The 18,783-nt window shown below is 40.0% G+C and overlaps 1 protein-coding gene across 5 annotated transcripts in view; it reads left to right on the top strand.

The window, feature by feature from the left end:
* The window catches only part of cacna1ia (calcium voltage-gated channel subunit alpha1 Ia), a 192,740-nt gene that overhangs the window by 51,020 nt on the left and 122,937 nt on the right, over nucleotides 1-18,783 (top strand). The gene's annotated exons all lie outside the window — the stretch shown is intronic.

The raw sequence follows: 18,783 nt of genomic DNA, 5'->3' as shown, positions 1-18,783 counted from the left end.
CGAGCTAGTTTCCTTTACACTGTTTTTAATCATCTCTTGAGTGTTCCTCGCAAACGTAAACTAACACAACCAAATAATCTATATGTTGAGTCTATTTTCCACTGAGATATAATATTCAACTCCGTTTTTCTTTATTAAACTATACTTTGATGGGACATGGGAAGGATGTTTGCCTGTGATGATTTTGGCTTCTTAAAGTTGACAGAGAGCTCCTGTTGGATGGATCCCTCTCTTTCTCCTGGACTATGCTTTATTTTGCTTGAATTATGTTTGACATAATCCGAGTTTCCCCCCAGAACTTTAGCTTCTATCCACAATTACAATAAAAGGCTGAGTAGAATTTTAGAAATGACGTTTTCTATGCATTTATACATATATTCATGCATTTTAACGTTTTTGAAAGTTGTTATTCAGACGAGTTTGATTTATTGAGATTTTTTGAATGACAGGATAGACATGACCCTGGCATACCGCAGTGACAAACTGATTTTGATTAATCATGAAATGTAGTCAAATGTAGAAAAAGCCTGTTAAATGCCCTGTAATATTCAGTCTTCACTGCCCATGCATGTGTAGCAGGCTGGTGAGGGGGAACTAAAACCATACAGTAAAATGTCTGTATTACAGGCAAACAAATGTGCAGCCAGAAAATCAGAACGACAGAGGGAAAGTGTAAGCAGTCAGACAGACAAAACTGGACAGCGAGAATTTCTGTTTGCCTGTCAGACTCTGTCTTTGATGTTTAAGGAAGAAAAAAAATCAGAAGGATTTTACAGTGCTAGCTTGCTAACGCCTGTGCTCTGCTACACACAGTTGGCTCCAACACGGGGGTACAAACACCACCTGTGCATACACGTGTACTGCATAAACACACAACCAATTGCTGATTGTGTTGCTTGACACCTATAGTGGCTCAGACTGTAAGCATGTTAAAACAGTGTGTCTGGGAGAGCAGGTAATGGCTGTTATTGCTGTAGTTGAGGTGATTTTCTTCTGGCTGATTCAGCTTGAGGGACTAGAAGACGCATAAACACACACTTCAGTTGCCATGGTGGGTTACTTTTGCCTTTACTGCAACCAGGTTAGTAAGGATTAAAGCTTCCTAAAGAATATATCTGAGTGAGTGGCCCTGTTTATGTGTGTGTGTTTGTGTGTGTGTGGGATGGCTATGCAAGCACAAGTCTAGTGCCTTTCTTGTGTAGGAATAAGAGGATGTGCATGTATCTGCAGTGTGTGTGGGACTTCAGCTGGAGCAGAAGTTTGATGTTTGGTGCACTGGAACAATGATTTGTACCCGTTTGAATGCGTGTATTGATTGCGCTGAAGTAGTCGGTGCTGTATATAGAGAGGTGTGCTGGATCGCCTGTGTCGACTACATATGAGCCCAGGGCATTTTTGTTTGTTTCAAAGACATTGAAAAAAAATGCCACTGTGATAGGATTATAAATTAAGCCCCATTTCACTTCATCAAACAGTGTTTTGCTTTTGCTCAGTGTAGTGTGTCTGAAGTAAATTTTGTCTAGATGTGAGTGAAGGGGGGGCAATAAATGGTTGTTTCACCAACTCTTTGCCAATCAATAACTCTGTCCACCGCTCAGTAGCTGTGAGAGGCCTTTGGTGACACACACACATGCACACACACTTACAGTACAGTGACGCTCTCCCACGCTCGCCTGCAGCAGAGTACCTGGAGCACCTCTCTATATTGCACACCACACACTTCCTCTCCCCCTGTGTTGCTCTTGATTGTTTTCAAAATCCTTTTACTAATCTTATCTCTTTCCCAATTTTCAAATATGTTAATGCTGACATTTGAAATGATTATGAGAGGAATTTAAATTTCTTACTATAAAGTTTAGCTGCCAGTTTTTCTCTCCTAATTTTCTCTTTTCTTTCGTCATCGCGGATCTCTCCCTCTTTCTCTCTGTCTTTCTCCCTCTTTGCTGATCTTCTTTCCTGTCACTGCTCTTACGCCACCTCTGCCATCACACCCCTCCACTTTGCTCCTCCACTCACTCCTCGTAACACGTATTTGCACAGCTACAGTATATGTGTTGTGTCCGTTCTCGCTGACTTGTACATTGTGTAACATCTGCCCTGCAGGCAATTTTTTTCCAGTTTCTTGTATAATTAGTTTGACATTTTTTCAATAATAGGGCCTCCGCTGTGCTGTGTCGCTTTATACTGACTCAGAGATACATTCCTGCAGCTGTTATTTTGAGACTGATGGCATCCAAGCATTATACGTCATGTAAAAAACATAACACTACCTCAGATGAACAACAACACATGACATATTACACCATATCATTATTTAGTTAGCACAAATGCCGAAGCATTGTGTAAGAATACTAAGTGTACCCCATGATTTAGTAGCTGGTAGAACCACTTTTATCACCAACAAGTTAAACTGATCATTTTCTATATGACTTCTAAGTTCTGTATGATGAGGTGAAGCAATTTTGCCCCGCTCTTCTTCATAGTGTTGCTTCAACTGATTGAGGTTTCATTTGTGAACAGCTCTTATCTCAGCATTTCAGTCAGGCTGAGGTCTGGGCTTTGATTTCGATCACTGCAGCACCTTGATTGTTTCTTTTTCAGCCATTCTGCCTTGCTTGGGATCATTGTCCTGTTAGCTTTAGATAGCAACTTCTTTAGAATCATTGCCGATTTCCTCCTCCTTGGCTTTGTGTACACACACCGTAATGCTACAGACAAATTGCTGAAACTCTTTAATCGAATGCATTTCATTAGCAGCACCTGGGTGTTACCTACACTTTTTATTCTCAGAGAAGAAGTAAGGCTTTACTTAGTTTTTCACAGGACTGCATAGAAACCTGAGACTCCACAGCCATGGGCTTTCACGCACTGACAGATACAAGCAGTGGCATATTGACCATCTAGGCAGCAGTCGTAGCTCCACTGCATCACATTTAAATTTGTGAAATCATCACCCTCTTACTTCCTGAAAGAAAATCAATTTAACAGCAAAACCATCAGGAGTTATATGCTCAACACCTCACAGTGTTAAGCTCAGAACAAAAGGATGATAACGTCTATAAATCTAGCTGTGCCTAAATATATATTTAGATAACACTGCCTGTTTTTATTAAATTGCCATCTTGTTGCTCGAGCTTTCGTTTGACTTTGTCATGTTTGTAACTGTCTCCTTATGGATGTTGTCTGATACGTCTTCCCACTTTGACCTGGCCTTCGATGGCTGCTGCGTGGATTTGGCTGCACTTCGTTTAGATTTTGTTTTAGCAGATTTTCACGGTTTACCATGTGAAACTTCAAGTGAGTTCTCTTTGATGATGAAACACCAAAGCACACACGAGGAAGACGTTTTTAACCATACAATCAAACAGATCCGGAAAAGGTAGAGCAAACGGTCAGCAGCAGAAAGTGCAACAAGATGTCAGAATGACGTGAAAAAGCAGAATTCACATGAGCAAATATTTCACAGTCAGTCTAGAGTTTTATTATAATCTCCATCCAGTCTGCTGCACTGTGCCTTGGCTATATAGGAAGCATTACATGTCATCAGTAATTTATTCTGAAGATCAAGATGAGAACACATCAGGACACTCATACCAATTATGCCAGAAATAGTGCAATTAACACCATTCAGTGTAATCCGACCTGCTCAGAGAGACATCACTCTTTTATGCGCCTATTGTGTTATTGCTGTGATTGTCACAGATCCTTCTGTGGAGTTTAAGGATTTTTGCTTTTGGATATTCTAGTTTTGTAAATATATACATATATACATATATATATATATATATATATATATATATATATTGCAGTTATAATTGCAAACTGTGTATCACTGTTAACATTGTTTAGCACTAAGTGGAAATGCAGACCAATTACTTGTAATGTACATAGTTTCAGAAAAGAAATGCCCTGGCCTGCCCTGGATGATGGTATGAGTTGCTTATAAGCAGCGTGTTGATTGCTACATAGATTTGGGCTTTTTTTCCTTTATTTATCCAAATATCGTTATAATTAGTTGCAGTTATAATTAGTGCTGTCTAACCATGCTCATTCGGGAACCTCTCGTCAGTCCTCTGAGACCTTCTATCAATAACTTGCTTTGGTTTCTCTCTCTGTTCCCGTTTCCTATCATTCTCTTCGCATTATCTCACCCTCTTTCTTTATCCTCTGATTGGCTCCTGTGGTGTTCAAGTCGAGTGACCGGCCTCTGTGGCCCGTGATCCTCTCTGCCCTGACAGCTTGTTATCTCCATGGTGACGGATGGCTGAGGCGTTGCCGTGCTTCGCTCTTAACTACAGCTGAGGATAGAGCACACACCTGGGACACATCACCTACTCTCTCTCACCTCACCTTCTCGCGTTTGCTCTCTTCGGTTCTCGCACTCTTTTTCTTCCTCTGAACTTTTTCTCTCCGTCCTTCCACTTTTTGATTGTTCTGTGTGGAGGAGCTGCTGTGGGGCCACACAGTAGATTTATGCGTTTTCTTTTGCAGTGACACTTCCTGTGAGGTGTGCCACTTGACGGATGGTTGTATGTGTAGACGCTGAATGCTCGTTCCACTTGTTTTGACAGATGTTTTATTAAAGAACATCAAGTCTGTCTTTAATTCACAGCGACACTCTGTCTTTCTTTTATCTTACGCTTGGTCTCCTGTCTGTTTTCTGTCACTTTTTCCTTTTTGCCTTCTCTTTTGTTACAACTCACAAATTCAACCGCTCTTTTACTTGGATGCATCGCCTTCCCTCTTGCTTAAGATGTTGTCGCTTCCCAGATTACCATTTGTGCCTTCATCTTGTGCAATAATGCAAGTATTTTGCTTATTTTAATGAGTCTCTGCTTCAAGTAGAGTATGAACTGTTGTCCTTTTACCTCGGGGAAAGTCTCCCTTTTTTTAAATGAGGTGCAAACATTAATGAGACTAACCTCTCTTAAAATAAATACAACTTATTAGAATACTAATGCTTACGTTTCTAAAATAAATCCCAGTGCTAATGTTAACACACATACCAATACTAATTCTTATGATCCCCACTCTTACACCACTCTTTCACACTTCTTGTCTCCCCCCTCCTCCTTTTCTTTCTTGTCCCTCAGGTCTAGTCCAAACTCCATTAGTGCATGTGCTGTCTGAGAGAGAGATGAAGAACAGTGAAGAAGAGATGCAGGATTTAAAGTGACTCTAATGACTACTATAGTACCAAGCCTCAGTGCATACGCTCTCTTTGTGACCTATTTTAAATGCATTATTTTTTCATAGTAGTTAGCTTGCGCTGAACATGTGCATGGTGGGAGGTAGCTTAAAGTTCATGTTTTTTTTTTATGCTTAAAGATAAAGAGAAATGCTAAAACAGGACATGTGATGCTACATTGTGTAGATGACCGGTCAAATAACACCTTGTTTTCAGTAGATTGATCCCCGGCTCCTTCAGTCTACATGTTAAAGTGTCCTGTCCTTGAGACCCCCCCCCGCCCCATGCATTCATGGTAGTGTGAGTGTGCATGAATGAGACTTGTAGTATAAAGTGCTTTGAGTGCTCAATTTGAGTATGAAGGTGCCATTTAAGTAGCAGTCCACTTAGATTGTGTTACTCCATCAGCTCTGTTTGTTTGGTCCATTCTCTTGCACTCTAAAGGATGCTTACTCTTCTGCAATGCATTTTTTTAATGCCTGAGGTCAACCATCAAAAGCAGCACATGGTGGAGTAGGTGGAGGCGAGCGTCAGGGGTGATTTGAGACAGAACAATAAAAGTGAAGGTTTACAAGATGATAGTAAGTCCAGCTATGATGTAGTGTTTGGAAACGGAGGAGCTAACTAAAAGACAGTTGAGTGACCAGGATTAGAAATGGGTACGTCAGAGGGCTCAGATTGAGCCGTTTGGAGCCAAAGTTAGAGAGATGGTTTGGACATGTACAGAGGAGAGATAGAGGATATATTGTAGAGAGGATATTAAATATATACAACTAATATATGTGATGTAAATGTAACAAAGCCTCTGCTTCAGTGTGTGACAACTCAGAGCACTTCTAGCCATCTAGTTTACAGCTGTCTGCAGTCCATCATGGAAACAGTAAATCAGAAACCACTCTGCCAGTGGCTTATGCTTATTGACTATTAACATTTGAGAGGATTGCTATTTATAAAGAGTGATGTGTGAACCTCGTCCCCTGTTTAACAATGTCAGCCTAAGGTGTCCTCAACATGTGAATTTTCCTTCTGAATGACTTCTGAGTTCTCGCATTCATATGACGTTTCTCTAATCTTATTAGCCATTCAAGACTCTTTACAGCCGTGCATTCATACACACACTCATTCTGTGATAGATATGCAGTGTACAGTACAGATGTACAACATCACACACTTTGTACTGCGCACTATTGTCCAAGAACTCACCGTAGTTATGTTGTTCAGGATATAAGTCCAACACGTGTTGTACAAAAATGCATTAGTGTCAGTGTGTGTGTGTGTGTGTGTGTGTGTGTGTGTGTGTGTGTGTGTGTGTGTGTGTGTGTGTGTGTGTGTGTGTGTGTGTGTGTTATTACAGTTCACTGTGTTGAATTATGGATTATGTGTACAGTGGTTTTTCAGCTGTAGCCATAATTGGGTTATGGGTTGGTGCAAAGTCACTTTCTTAAGAAGAGAATTACATTGAAATGGCTGGCTGACATTATCCACCTACTGCTTTGGCTCTCTGCTATGCTATATGCTGTATATTACAGCAATCCTTTAGACAGCAGTGCCTATTTGTCTGAACTCAGGAACAGCAGGGCAGATTGCTTTAGATAAACCACGGAGATAAATGTCAAAAAGGAAAAACCTATCACACACTCACAATCGCACACACATATGCACATATGCGTGGACAAATTTATTTTTCCCCTCATTTTGTTTTGCACCTGTCATCGTCACGCTCTCGCTGCCTAATTTTTTGACTTATCAAAGAATCATGTCTTTCTTTCTTTTTCTTTCTTTTATTTCCCCCGTCAGCTCAACTCAGAAGCATTGCTTTACACAAACTGGGACTTTTGAGAGAATTTAATAAGTCATTTAATGGCTCCATCACCACTAACTGCAGGGTACATTTTATCCAAGTGAGTGCTTTGTAGTTTGCTATTTCTCATCTATTATCCACAAAGTGCTACATAAATTGCATGACTCATTCTTCACTGCAGAGAGTCTGGCCTTGCTTACGACCTCAGTAAAAATAATCTCCTCAGATTTGAACATTTCAAATACAGGTTTTCTCAGAAATACAGGTCCATGATTGAGGGTTACAGTGAGCATGGGCGAGTAGCTTGACCAGGTGTGACTGAACAGCCCTTTTGCTGGCAGTCAGGGGAGAACCGGACACTTCAGTTCCATCTGTGACATGTGATAACAACATGTCTCTTGCATATAAGAGTTCAGTGTGAGTTCTGCTGCTTGTCTACACCCCCTGCCTCTGTTCAAGACGCAGAAGACAAGCTAAATGATGCAATGGAGTGCATGTACTGCTTGCCCATGTGTCACTCTACAGAGGACAGTAAATTTCTGAGGATAAAAAAATTTAATAACTGTCAACCTCTTGTCATATTGTACAGCACTCTTTTTCCTCCAAAAAACTAAAAGAGTTCCCCACACATTTTTCAGGGTAAGTTTATCTTTTCATAAAAGCACGGCTCCACAGCAGGGGCTACACTGGCTCGCCTACCAGATCTGTCGTGTATTAAAAAAGATTCTAATCATTTAAAAAACAATCCATCCATTCTTATCCTTATCAAGGTTGCAGGGGTTCTGGAGCTTATCCCAGCTGTAATAGGACAAGAGGCAGGGTACACCCTGGACAGGTCGTCAGGCTAACACATAGAAACAGACAACGATTCACACTCACATGTATGATTTAGAATCACAACCCCGTAACTGCATGTGTTCGGACTGTGGGAGGAACCCCCACAAACATGGGGAGAACATTCAAACTCCACACAGAAAGACCCTGGCCAGATGGTAGCCTCAAACTCAGGCCCTTCTCACTGTGAGGAAACAGTGCTAACCACCACACCACCATGCTGCCCAAAAACCCCCAAAAAACAAAAACAACAGGAAAGATGGAAACAATATGACTTTGCCTCTCAGTTTGCAGTGCAGTGTAAAACATGGCCCCTTTTCTTGTATCGATTTCAAATTTTGATACATTTTCAACATTGGGCTTTTTCAATGCTTTTCAAATCATTCAATTATACTTTCATTTATATAATGTCCACCCTTTTTTGGAAACTGGTTTCTACATAAAAAGAATAATATCAGAGCAAAAGCTAACCTCTGCTCGACATAAATGCTAATTTTCAATTCTCTGGGTACTCGCTCTGCTCAGCACGAACATCATAACATTAGGAAACGTTTTAAATGCTCGTGCACTGGATTTTCACTCACATACATGATGCGGCCAAACAAAATGCTGGCGTGCACACACATTTAATAAATTAAACATTCTGGAAAGCAAATTCAAATTGTCCTTAAAATGATGCTAGAATCTGTAATGTGAAAACAGATTAGTGATGAATCAGTGCCATCTCAAGAGACCAAGATCAAGTCTTACAGTAAAGTGTGTTATAAGCACTCTGATTTGTACTCTGCTTCTTCTTCTTCTTCTTCTCCTTTGCAGCACAGGGGCGACTGCGTGTTGCATCATTCTTGAAATGGAAGAGTTTGAACAAAAACAACAAAAGCTTACATGTTATTAGTTTGTACATTAATGCTATGGTTATTACCAGAGGCAGCTGTAAAGGCAGCTACAGATAAGCAAAGCAATAAATATTCAACTCAAGATATTCTTGTCTTGCTACAGTGGGAGGAAAAAGTGTCAGCAGACTGAATTGCTAATAAATCAAATGTGACAGCTCGCAGTCTGTCCTTACTTTGTAGAATCAACTTTGTCTTTTCAGAATAAATTCTGCTGTACTTCGCCTATGGCTAATGTTGTAAAAACAATGAGTGGCAAACTATTGTTGCATATTTAAGCAAGTTAGACCATAGAAAGAATTACAGTGCATGTAGTGTGTATGTGGAGGAAGACGCTAACTAAGTTGTGGTAGTTCACAAGCTGATGTACTAAACTTTTATAGACAGAACACTAAACTTCAGGAAATGATGCAACCTTGCTGCTCTGCCATTAACTTTAAAGGAGAGATACTGAGGTTGTCTCAAAGACCATAATGTTTTATAAAGGAGAACAAAACGCTATTATGTATATGCTTCTAGTTCACTTTTATATGTTTGTGTAAAATGTGAAGATAGCATGACTCACTAAGGGGTGTTTATGAATATTCTGCTTTTTGATTGATCTGCAGTATGTTTCAGTATTGAACCGTTTGCCTGCTTGCTGTGCAGGCTTTGAGGTCTACCCTTTGGTAATGAATACTTATGAGCACATTAGCAGACCAAGAAGACTCATTATAATATCAAGGAGACCAGCAGATCACATGTCCTTTTTAGAGCCTTTGAGTAGAATATGTGTCTTTGTGTTGGAGCTATATGAGGTTTCCTGTAACTAATTCATGGATTACTACTATGCCAAGCTCAGATGAGTCCATCACAAGCTTACTTGTTGGAGGTTAAGTCGTGGAAAGCTTGCAGCATCCTTAAAACCTTGAGGTCTTTGAACCGAGTTTCCCCTAACTGGTGGTTCGCTGGGTGATTGACATTCAGTGCATCAGTGCTCACAAAACCAAGCATGTTGTGAGCATAAAGCAGAGATTCACCTTCCCCTGGCTATCATGTGACGTGCTCTCATGGCAATTCGCAGTGGATGAATGACATCCAACTATCCACAAGACCACAATGGATGTGAAGATTTTGAGGTCTCTCATTTCCCCTGATAAAAAGAGGGCAGAGGTTTTGTTTTTTTTTTTCAGCAAAAGCCGGCATTCACCTGGGAGAGATCAAAGAAAGTTTCATAGGGTTGACAGATGGTGGAATTTCATTTCTTCAAGAGACTCTGATATTAGAACACATCATTGCTTCCAGACGGCCTAATAGGTGGCGCAAATTCTAAGATGAACAAGTCAAAGGGGGTGATGTAATATAAGGCGACAAAGAAGCTTATTGTGAAATTCCCTTGGTGCTCAACATCCTGCTTTCAGAAATCCTGCTCTTTTCGGTTAATTTGGTTGAGGCTGACAATATTTTTACTGGGGAAAAGCCGCACTGGAGATGCAGGCAAAGACAGCTTCATTGTACATAAGTGCACCATTTTCTTGATTTTCTATCACATTAGAGCTGGCCATAAGCAGTGTAAATGCATACAGATTACTTCAAACGCATGTGTGCATGAAAAATGAAGAAGATACCAATGCTATGGGAAAGATTAAAAAGTAAGGACAAAGGGAGGGGAGAGAAAGATGAAGGTAATGGATGAGAAGGGGTAATTATTGTGTAGATTCAAAGGGAGGGATAGGAAGTTAGTCAGAGGCACAAAAGCATGACACTGAGTGAAGGACAAGCCTGTAACTTCTCAAGAAGAGAGATAAAAGAGAAAGAGAAAGAGAAAAGATGGAGACCAAAGAGAAGGATGATAGCCCTTAGAGAGGCGGACAAAGAGAGAAAGGGAGGGAGTGAGAGATTGCTAGTTAGCACTTTTCTTGAAAAGGCAGGGCATGAGAAGGAGATAGTGTGAAGGAGGAAAGGGGAGAGGAAGAGAAGAGGAGATAGTTAGCACAGTGGCAGAGTGAACTTTTGCCCAGTGCCTGTCAGTACAGAGGACGACAGAGATCGCCGGGTGTGTGTGCACACAAAACGTGTGCTGTGTATATATATATATATATATATATATATATATATGTATGTGTGTGTCCTTCCTCCTCTTGACAGTGAGGAGGAACATGAAGTCTCTAATTGCTCTGGTGACTGCAGCCTCAGACATCTTCTGTGGTGAAAGGGGGAGAGACAGAGTTGGAAGGCGGGCAGAGTAACACTGAGATCAGGAGGAAAGAAAAGGTCTAAGTAACAGGAAGAGACACAGTTATTCTTTTCTGTCCCTAAACATCATTTGTTCTCCAAACCTAACAGGGATTGCTGCTATTTTAAAACCTGTCTATTTAGTTCATTTAAATCTATCTTGAAAAACACTTATTGATATTATATATATTATAAATATATATTGATATTTATCTGCCATTACATGCTGTAATTTTGTATTTTGCACAATCATGCCTGTATTGTAACAGTGTAACTACTCAAATACTTCATGGTTATACCAGTACAAACTTTGAATGCATGAAGTGTAGTCAATAATCTCAAATATTGTGTTTAAAGCAAAAATTGTGCCTGATTTAAATTTGGATGAGATCCTCTGAAAGGTTTACTCGTTTTTACCATTTGCAATACATTCTGGGATGTCCTTCTATCTGTCAAAGTGACCACACTTCAATTTTATTTTGGAGAAGAAGCAGGTGGTTATGTTGGTTGCCTCCACCGGCACAGTAGCATCAAATTACCCCATTTGCTCCAAATTTTCCTTAGATGGCTCAGGGTGTTCCGGAGTGACTACATGTTGGCATACTTACCTGCCTTGTATGTCCTTTGAGGCAAGAAAACAGCTTAATTATGAGGCTATTCTTGCTTTGCCCCTCATCTTATTAGTTGATTGTTACAACACTTACTTCTGTTTACCACTGAGTTTTAAAAAAGGAGTGTTCAAATTTGCAGCTCCCTCCTGCTCTCATTGAATAGACTGAGGTGATTTTCAGCTGGAGGCGCTTACTTCAGGCTGCAAATGTTTTGTTTTGTCTGGATATTACTACCTCTATTTATAGGCCCAAGAAACTGATGTAGCCTGATGAGTTAGGCTACACTGATACATTTTAGCTCTTTTCCTTTTTTACTCTTCAATCCATGTACATCGGTATACTTATTTTGCATGTTTTCTCCCTTTTGTCTGTGGAACTGATGATTGTATTGATCTCTGTGTTACATGTTACATGTTTTGATTGTTATAGGTGCAGCAGAAATTTTTGATTGATTCCTGGCATAAAAATGTCGTTTTTCATTCTGATGTTAGGTGTTACATGACATGGACAAAAGCACACTAACTAACTAACTAACTAACACACTACACCCACAGGAGCTGCTCAGTTATGGAAATCCAAGCCAGGAAGCTCCCAGTGCACAATTTTAGTGCTGATGTTAATGTGAGAGGAGTAATGAAAACACTGGAAACTATGAGTCTCAGCAGGGCTACATCTCTAACATGGTCTGACACGTTGTTGATGTGGTTCAAAATCACCTCCATTTTCCAGTAATACCACTTACTGTTGATCTATATCTATAGAAAGAACTTTCACAAACTGATTTATTGCAACACTGACATCCTATTACAGGTTTCTTCCTGCTGAAAGGGAGTTTTTCCTTCCTAGTCACCAAGTTCTTGATCATAGGGGGTCATGTGATTGTTGGATTTTATCTCTAATATTTTAGGGTCTTTGTAGTATGTTAGAGTTTAGAGTGCATTTAGGCAACAGTTGTTGTGATTTGGTGCTATTTAAATTAAACTGGACTGAACTGAACATGTACTGCAGTGAGACAATGCCTGGAAAGCACAAGTCTTTATTAACTTCTAAAGACTTAACCTCGTCTTCATTTCCTCCACTTTTTCATGTAGGTTGATGTAGGACTTTTTTAAAGAGATTTCAGATTAGCGACATAAACTCACTTCACGCCCAGGTGAGCAGGTGATTGTATCTGAACACCTCAACCCAGTGGACAGATTATAAAGCCATAATGAACGCTTGCAACACTTGCCCCTGACATTTCTCTAACTTCTGTTCACTGACCCTTACTCTCTCCTGGGCGTTTTCCCTTTATTGCTCTGTCAGCGCTGGGAAAGAGGAGAAGCAAAGGGAAGGTAGAAAAATGGGTACTGGTTAACAGTGAAAAAATGAACTCAAGAAAGTGCAACTATGGATATCAATGAGACTTAACACAAGGGGAGAAAGACAGAGGAAAGTGTTAGTGACCAAAGGGGACCTGCTGAAATAAACTTGCTTCGTCACTGTCCCGCACATACGTGCACACAAACACACACAGCTCGCCCTGCCGTTTGTATTACGCTGATAGATGCACATAATCCAAGCTGTCAGATATATATTTTACACATATATGGATCATACACAGCACAAATCCTTCACTGGCTATGGTGTGTGTGTCACTGTGTGGCATCTGTTAGGGTGGATACTAAAACCTTTCCTTTGGCCAATGATAAAAGCTCAGCCCTAGTGTGTGTGTGTGTGAGAGAGAGAGAGACCACCCAGCTGTTTGGACATTAGTTGACTGCTGGTATCTGCAGCTCAAATGAGCCTTAGGGCTTAGTTCATTAAAGACCAGCTTTAAACTTACAGACACACACACACAAATATGCACACGGCTTTTGATGTTCTCTCCAAGCAGCTGAGTTGGTAAGTTTTTTCTAAAACTCTGTGGACTGTCATGTAACTGAATCAGCGCTTGAGTCACTGACATTACTGCAACAAGCTCAAGTGATATCAGCTCAGAGAGGGACAAACTGTTCAGTAGGAGAAGGAGAGGGGAGGGGAGGGAGAAAGAATAGAGAGAAAGAATGAAATAGGAACGGTGCAGAGAGGTAATGCGGTAAGTGAGGTGGGGGGGCAGCCTAATGTGGGGATGTGCTAAGGAGAAGATAAAATAAAGGGAAGCAGAAAAGAGAAAAAGAAATGTCGAGTCACCTGTCACACAACGATGGCTGTGACATCAGAAAGAAAAACAAAAGAAAACCAGTGAAGCAGTTCATGTGAGAAGCCAGCGAGAGATTCTGTCTGCGCCTTTTTTACACCAGAAAGCACGTCTTTAGGCGAACAGGGGAAACTGTGGGACATTAGCGTGAATCTCTTCACGTGTTGGACTCACTCTGTGAAAGTCCTCTTTGTCTGCTGACTCGATGCAGAACTTCATGTGTCCTTTTACACTTTCCCTGGGCCACTGTCATGGTACTGGGTGTTTGACCCAGTGTTTCTATGTTTCTGAACTTAATAGTGTTTCTTGGGATACTCTATTTGATTTCTAGTTTCATGGTTATATTTACATCATTTATAAATGATGTTTGTTGTAATGTTTGTTTATCTCTTGTCTCCGTATTTGGTGTTCCTTTTCTCTCTCCGCACTTGGTCATGTCCCCACGTCTGTTTCTCCCTGTTACCAGTCTCAAGCACATGTGTCTTAGTCCTAGTCGCCACTGTTATCTCACTTCCTGTCTTATTTTGATTGTCTCTTGCTCTCCTTGCGTTGTGTTCAGTTTTGCTTCCCCTGTCTCGTCAGTCAGATTCGTTTCAGCTGTGTTCCCACCTTCCCTCCCTCCTTACCATCTGTGTATTTATGTCCTCAGTCTCCCTCTGATTCTTGCTGTATTGTCCGCTCATACTGGTTTTATATTTTCTGCAACTTCCATGTTTCCATGTTTTGTAGTTTCCATTTCCTAGTACCTAGTTTCTTCCCTGTTAGAGTTTTGTTCTAAGTACAACAATAAAGCTGCTTTTTAGTTAATGTCTCTGTCTCTGCATAACAATGTCTCTGTCTCTGAGTGCTGCCCAGGTGCACACATAGCCGTTTATGACAGCCAGAAAAGGAGTTGGCAGCGAGACGCACAAATTAGGAAGTGCAAACTATACGACTGGTAGAAAAAGTAGTTTATAAGTAATACAATGTAAGCCAGCAGAATTTTTTGGTGCAATATCTGTTTGGATTCTCACCCACAGTTTGGTGCATTGGACTAATCCCTACAGTGACTGCAGTGCTGATACTATTGCTGCCCACTTAAAACCTCTACAGGCTCGGTAGTTAGAAGTTGAGGGTATTTTTTTCTATTGTGCACACACAGATGTGCTGATACTAACTTAGATCCATTATTTTTGATGCGATGCAGGCACATTATCTTTGTCCTTTAACTAAAACTACACACTATGGGGGAAAAAAAGATGATTCATCAGAACTCCCTAAACAGACTGCTGTCTTCAGGTAATACCCAGTGCGCTATTTCTCTCACAAATGAGACCTGACAGCATAATTCTGTACAATTTAGTATCTTGGCTGGGAAGGGAGAGAATAGCAGGAGGGATGGGGGGGTGAGAGAGAATGAAAAAGAGCGAGAAAGAGAGAGTGTGTCCTGTTGGCCCATCCTTTTGGCTGTTTTCCCAGTCAAACGAGTGTGAGAGAGAGAGTGTGTAAAGGCAGCCAGGGCCTTCAGAGAGCCAAGCACTGTTTAAATGATGTTATCACAATACATTTGTTTCCACTCCATCTGTTTCACTTATGCATTCACTCACTCACGCTCCTCATCCCTCACCCTGTTTTATTATTATTTTTCTCTCGCTGCATGTAACAATTAATATAAAGCTGTTATGCAGATATATGTTGCTTATTATATATATATATATATATATATATATATATATATATATATATATATATATATATATATATACACATATATATACATATATATATATATATGTATATATATATATATATATATATATATATATATATGTGTATATATATATGTGTATATATATATATATGTGTATATATATATATATGTGTGTATATATATATGTGTGTGTATATATATATGTGTATATATATATATATGTGTATATATATATATATATGTGTGTATATATATATGTGTATATATATATATATATATATACATAGAGAGAAACCCTCAATCAGCTGAGTAAAGACCAAAACAAAGTGTCTTACACATTACTTCCTGTAGAAAGTAATATGTTACACTAGCTGTCACATTAATGTTACCTTACTAAAGACGTCAGCGATGCATTTCCAAGTAACAGCCGTTAACAACATATACCCGCAGATCGGTATAAAGACACATCATGATAAGGAGGGCCTTACCACAAAGGTGACAGTAAAGTTATGGTGTCAGCCTTCTTCTTCATACTGCGTATGATGCTTCTGTACAAGATGCTCATGTCTGCTTGTGCTTCTAGCTGAAAACAAGGATTTGGCTGCTTTGTTGCATTTGGCAGACACTCAGCTTGAGCCTCACTTTGGGTCTGAGGGATAGATAGCGACAGCAATGAATAGTTGTGTCTGGCCTTGGGACAGTTTGCACTTTACTGAGCAATGTGAGAAGCCCCACCCTTCAAACTTGCAAACCTGTTTGTCTTTCCCCCCATTCCCTGAAATTAACAGGGATCAGGTGTTGTTACATAACAGCACTGTAAAACATTGTTTTGTGTTTGTCTTTTTTTTTAAACAGCCAATGTGGACATACTGGAAAATTATGTAACGCAAATAAACATAATTGTTTGATTAAGAAATAGTCAGTCAGAACTGAGGAAGCCTCCTGGATGACATTTAGTCCAAGTGGCTTCTACTTAAGTACTCAGGATTACCATGATATGTATTAATGTCAGTGCACCCAGATGTATTGTCATTATCTGATTTGTGTACACAGTGATAGGTAAATTAGAGATCCTTCAAACAAGCACAGTACATCTAAGATCAAGAAAAGTAATGCCGAGTAATAATATTTAATTAGGATTACTAGTCTTCATTCCATATTTGGTGGCGAGTCAAACAAAATTCCCTCACTGATACATATTTTGCCGTTGAGTTACGTACGTGTGATGTTAGTTGAACGTGACGCATGAAACAAACACAAACAGAGAAAGTGACATTGCATTCGCAGGTGGTGATGAAATGAATGTAATATATAAGAAAATCAAAAGAATTGGGATTTTTTATAAAACATACAGGTGTTAATAATCACTGTATGTGTGATGATGTTCATTCAAAGTTTGGTACAGATCAGCCCACCAAGACGCCCATCATATGCCATGATCATTAAAGATGTTTTTTTAAGTAAAAAAGAAGTTGAGAAGTAACTTAAGGTAGTGGGAATTAGACGGCCTTTCACCATGCTGGGTTAATTGTTACTATCCTATCGCAATGTCACCCAGAAAAGCCTGTAGATGTAATCCGGCTGAGCCAATAGAATTCATATTGATCACAGTGACTCTTTTTTTATCTCTTTGCATTTGCATCTGTTCTCCTTATACACATAAGAAACTCAGAGTGCAAATGAGTTCAGGTAGTCAATAGGCCTGGTGTGGCTGATGTGTAACTCCTACAAAGCACGTGATCTCTCTTCTCTCTTTCTCTCCCTCTGAATACTTTGCTGTCACTGTGTTTCCATCCTCTTTTCCGCTCTCTCTTTGAGTTAGAGTTACTTAAGCCAAAGAAGAGTCAAGCAGATGCAAGAGAGTGTGACAGAAAGAGGCAAAGTAAGAGTGAGACGGACCGACAGAGATCAGTCAAGGAGCTGTCAGCGAGTCAATCAGCAGACAGCAGAACCTGGTAGACTGGGACAGCGGGAACAATGCTGTGCTGTGTAATTTCCTTTGGTAGCAGTCATGCCTCAGTAGGCAGATTGTGGTTAAACATGGCATCCAGGAGTTAAATTACCAAAAAGTGCATTTGTCAATTACTAACTTTGAAACAAAATAAATTAAAAAAAAAACCTAAATCTGTGGAAGCTAAGAGAGATTTTTTTCAATTAGATGGTTTTCTATATTTCTTCTTCTCACTCTTTCTCCGTGCCAGTGTGTTGAAGTTGAAGCACATATGCGCAGGTACGGGTTTATGCCTTCGAGTTACTGCACATCTATTCTTTTGTCCTTGTGTTAAAGTGTGTGGGCACACGTGTGAGGATAATATGTGTGTGGATGTGAGACTGTACATGTGTGCCTGTGTATTTTGGTGTGTGCGGTTCGCTTGCCCATACCTGAGCTCGCCAACCTGCAGAGAGAGATGCGATCCCACAGGGTGCAGTCACTGCCAGGTCTGATTAATATCACCGGAACCAGCTGAGCTGCAATGTCTGACCTTGGCTATGTTTTAGCTAACCTGTGAGCTAATGTAATGTAACGTAGCCTGCTTTACAGTGTTACATATTCTGCAACACACCTTAAAGTTATGGAATGTAAATAATTTGACAACAGCATTTGAAATTTGGTCCTCAGTGATGACTTTAAATGTCCGGGCAGTCCTTATATAAGTGGACATCTTGCACTACAGCAGGAAATAGTAATATGTGAATGTCTCAGATACTGTATATGTGATATATCCATATGTGATGCACATATACAGACTGTATCTCAACTTCCCTCATAAAGTCTGACGTTGCCTTGAGGGAGTAGTTAGCCCCAGCACAGATAGAGAAGGTTTAAAGTGCCCGAGAGAGGAAAAGAGAGAGGGAGAGAAAAATAGATAATGCAATACCATGACTGAAATTGCTTCTATTAAACAAATGGAATGATGAAAGAAGACGAGGACGTTCTTTTGTTCTTTCATTTTTGTGTCACCACTTCAATGGGCATTTCTTTTTCTTTTTTTTTTTGCAATTTTTTGCCAGTTTTGAAGTTGGAATATGAGATAAAAGAGGAACCCTGTCATTTCCACTACAATTCCTTAACTTATTTCATCTTTCTTTAGTAAGACAGGGTATTAGAGACACGGGTGGAATTATCATCCCAGACGTGTAATTTTGTTGTCGTTGTTGTTTAGCCATTTAATGATTAATATGGATGTTGGCTTATTTGTGTTGTTTTAAAAACTTTTACACACAGACATCAGCTTTTTCAGAATGTGACAGCTGCATCCTCGCACTAGGGAGCCGCCTGGTACAAACACACTCTTGTAGTGATAACTACTGAACAGCACTGCTGGAGCCTTTTGAGGTTTACATGTCTTGGACAAGGGCACCTTGATGGCTG

The sequence above is a fragment of the Perissodus microlepis genome, chromosome 4 (genome assembly GCF_051167445.1).
Source record: "Perissodus microlepis isolate ML-2025 ecotype Zambia chromosome 4, ASM5116744v1, whole genome shotgun sequence".
Taxonomy (NCBI): domain Eukaryota; kingdom Metazoa; phylum Chordata; class Actinopteri; order Cichliformes; family Cichlidae; genus Perissodus; species Perissodus microlepis.
This window is presented reverse-complemented; position numbering and strand designations above follow the sequence as displayed.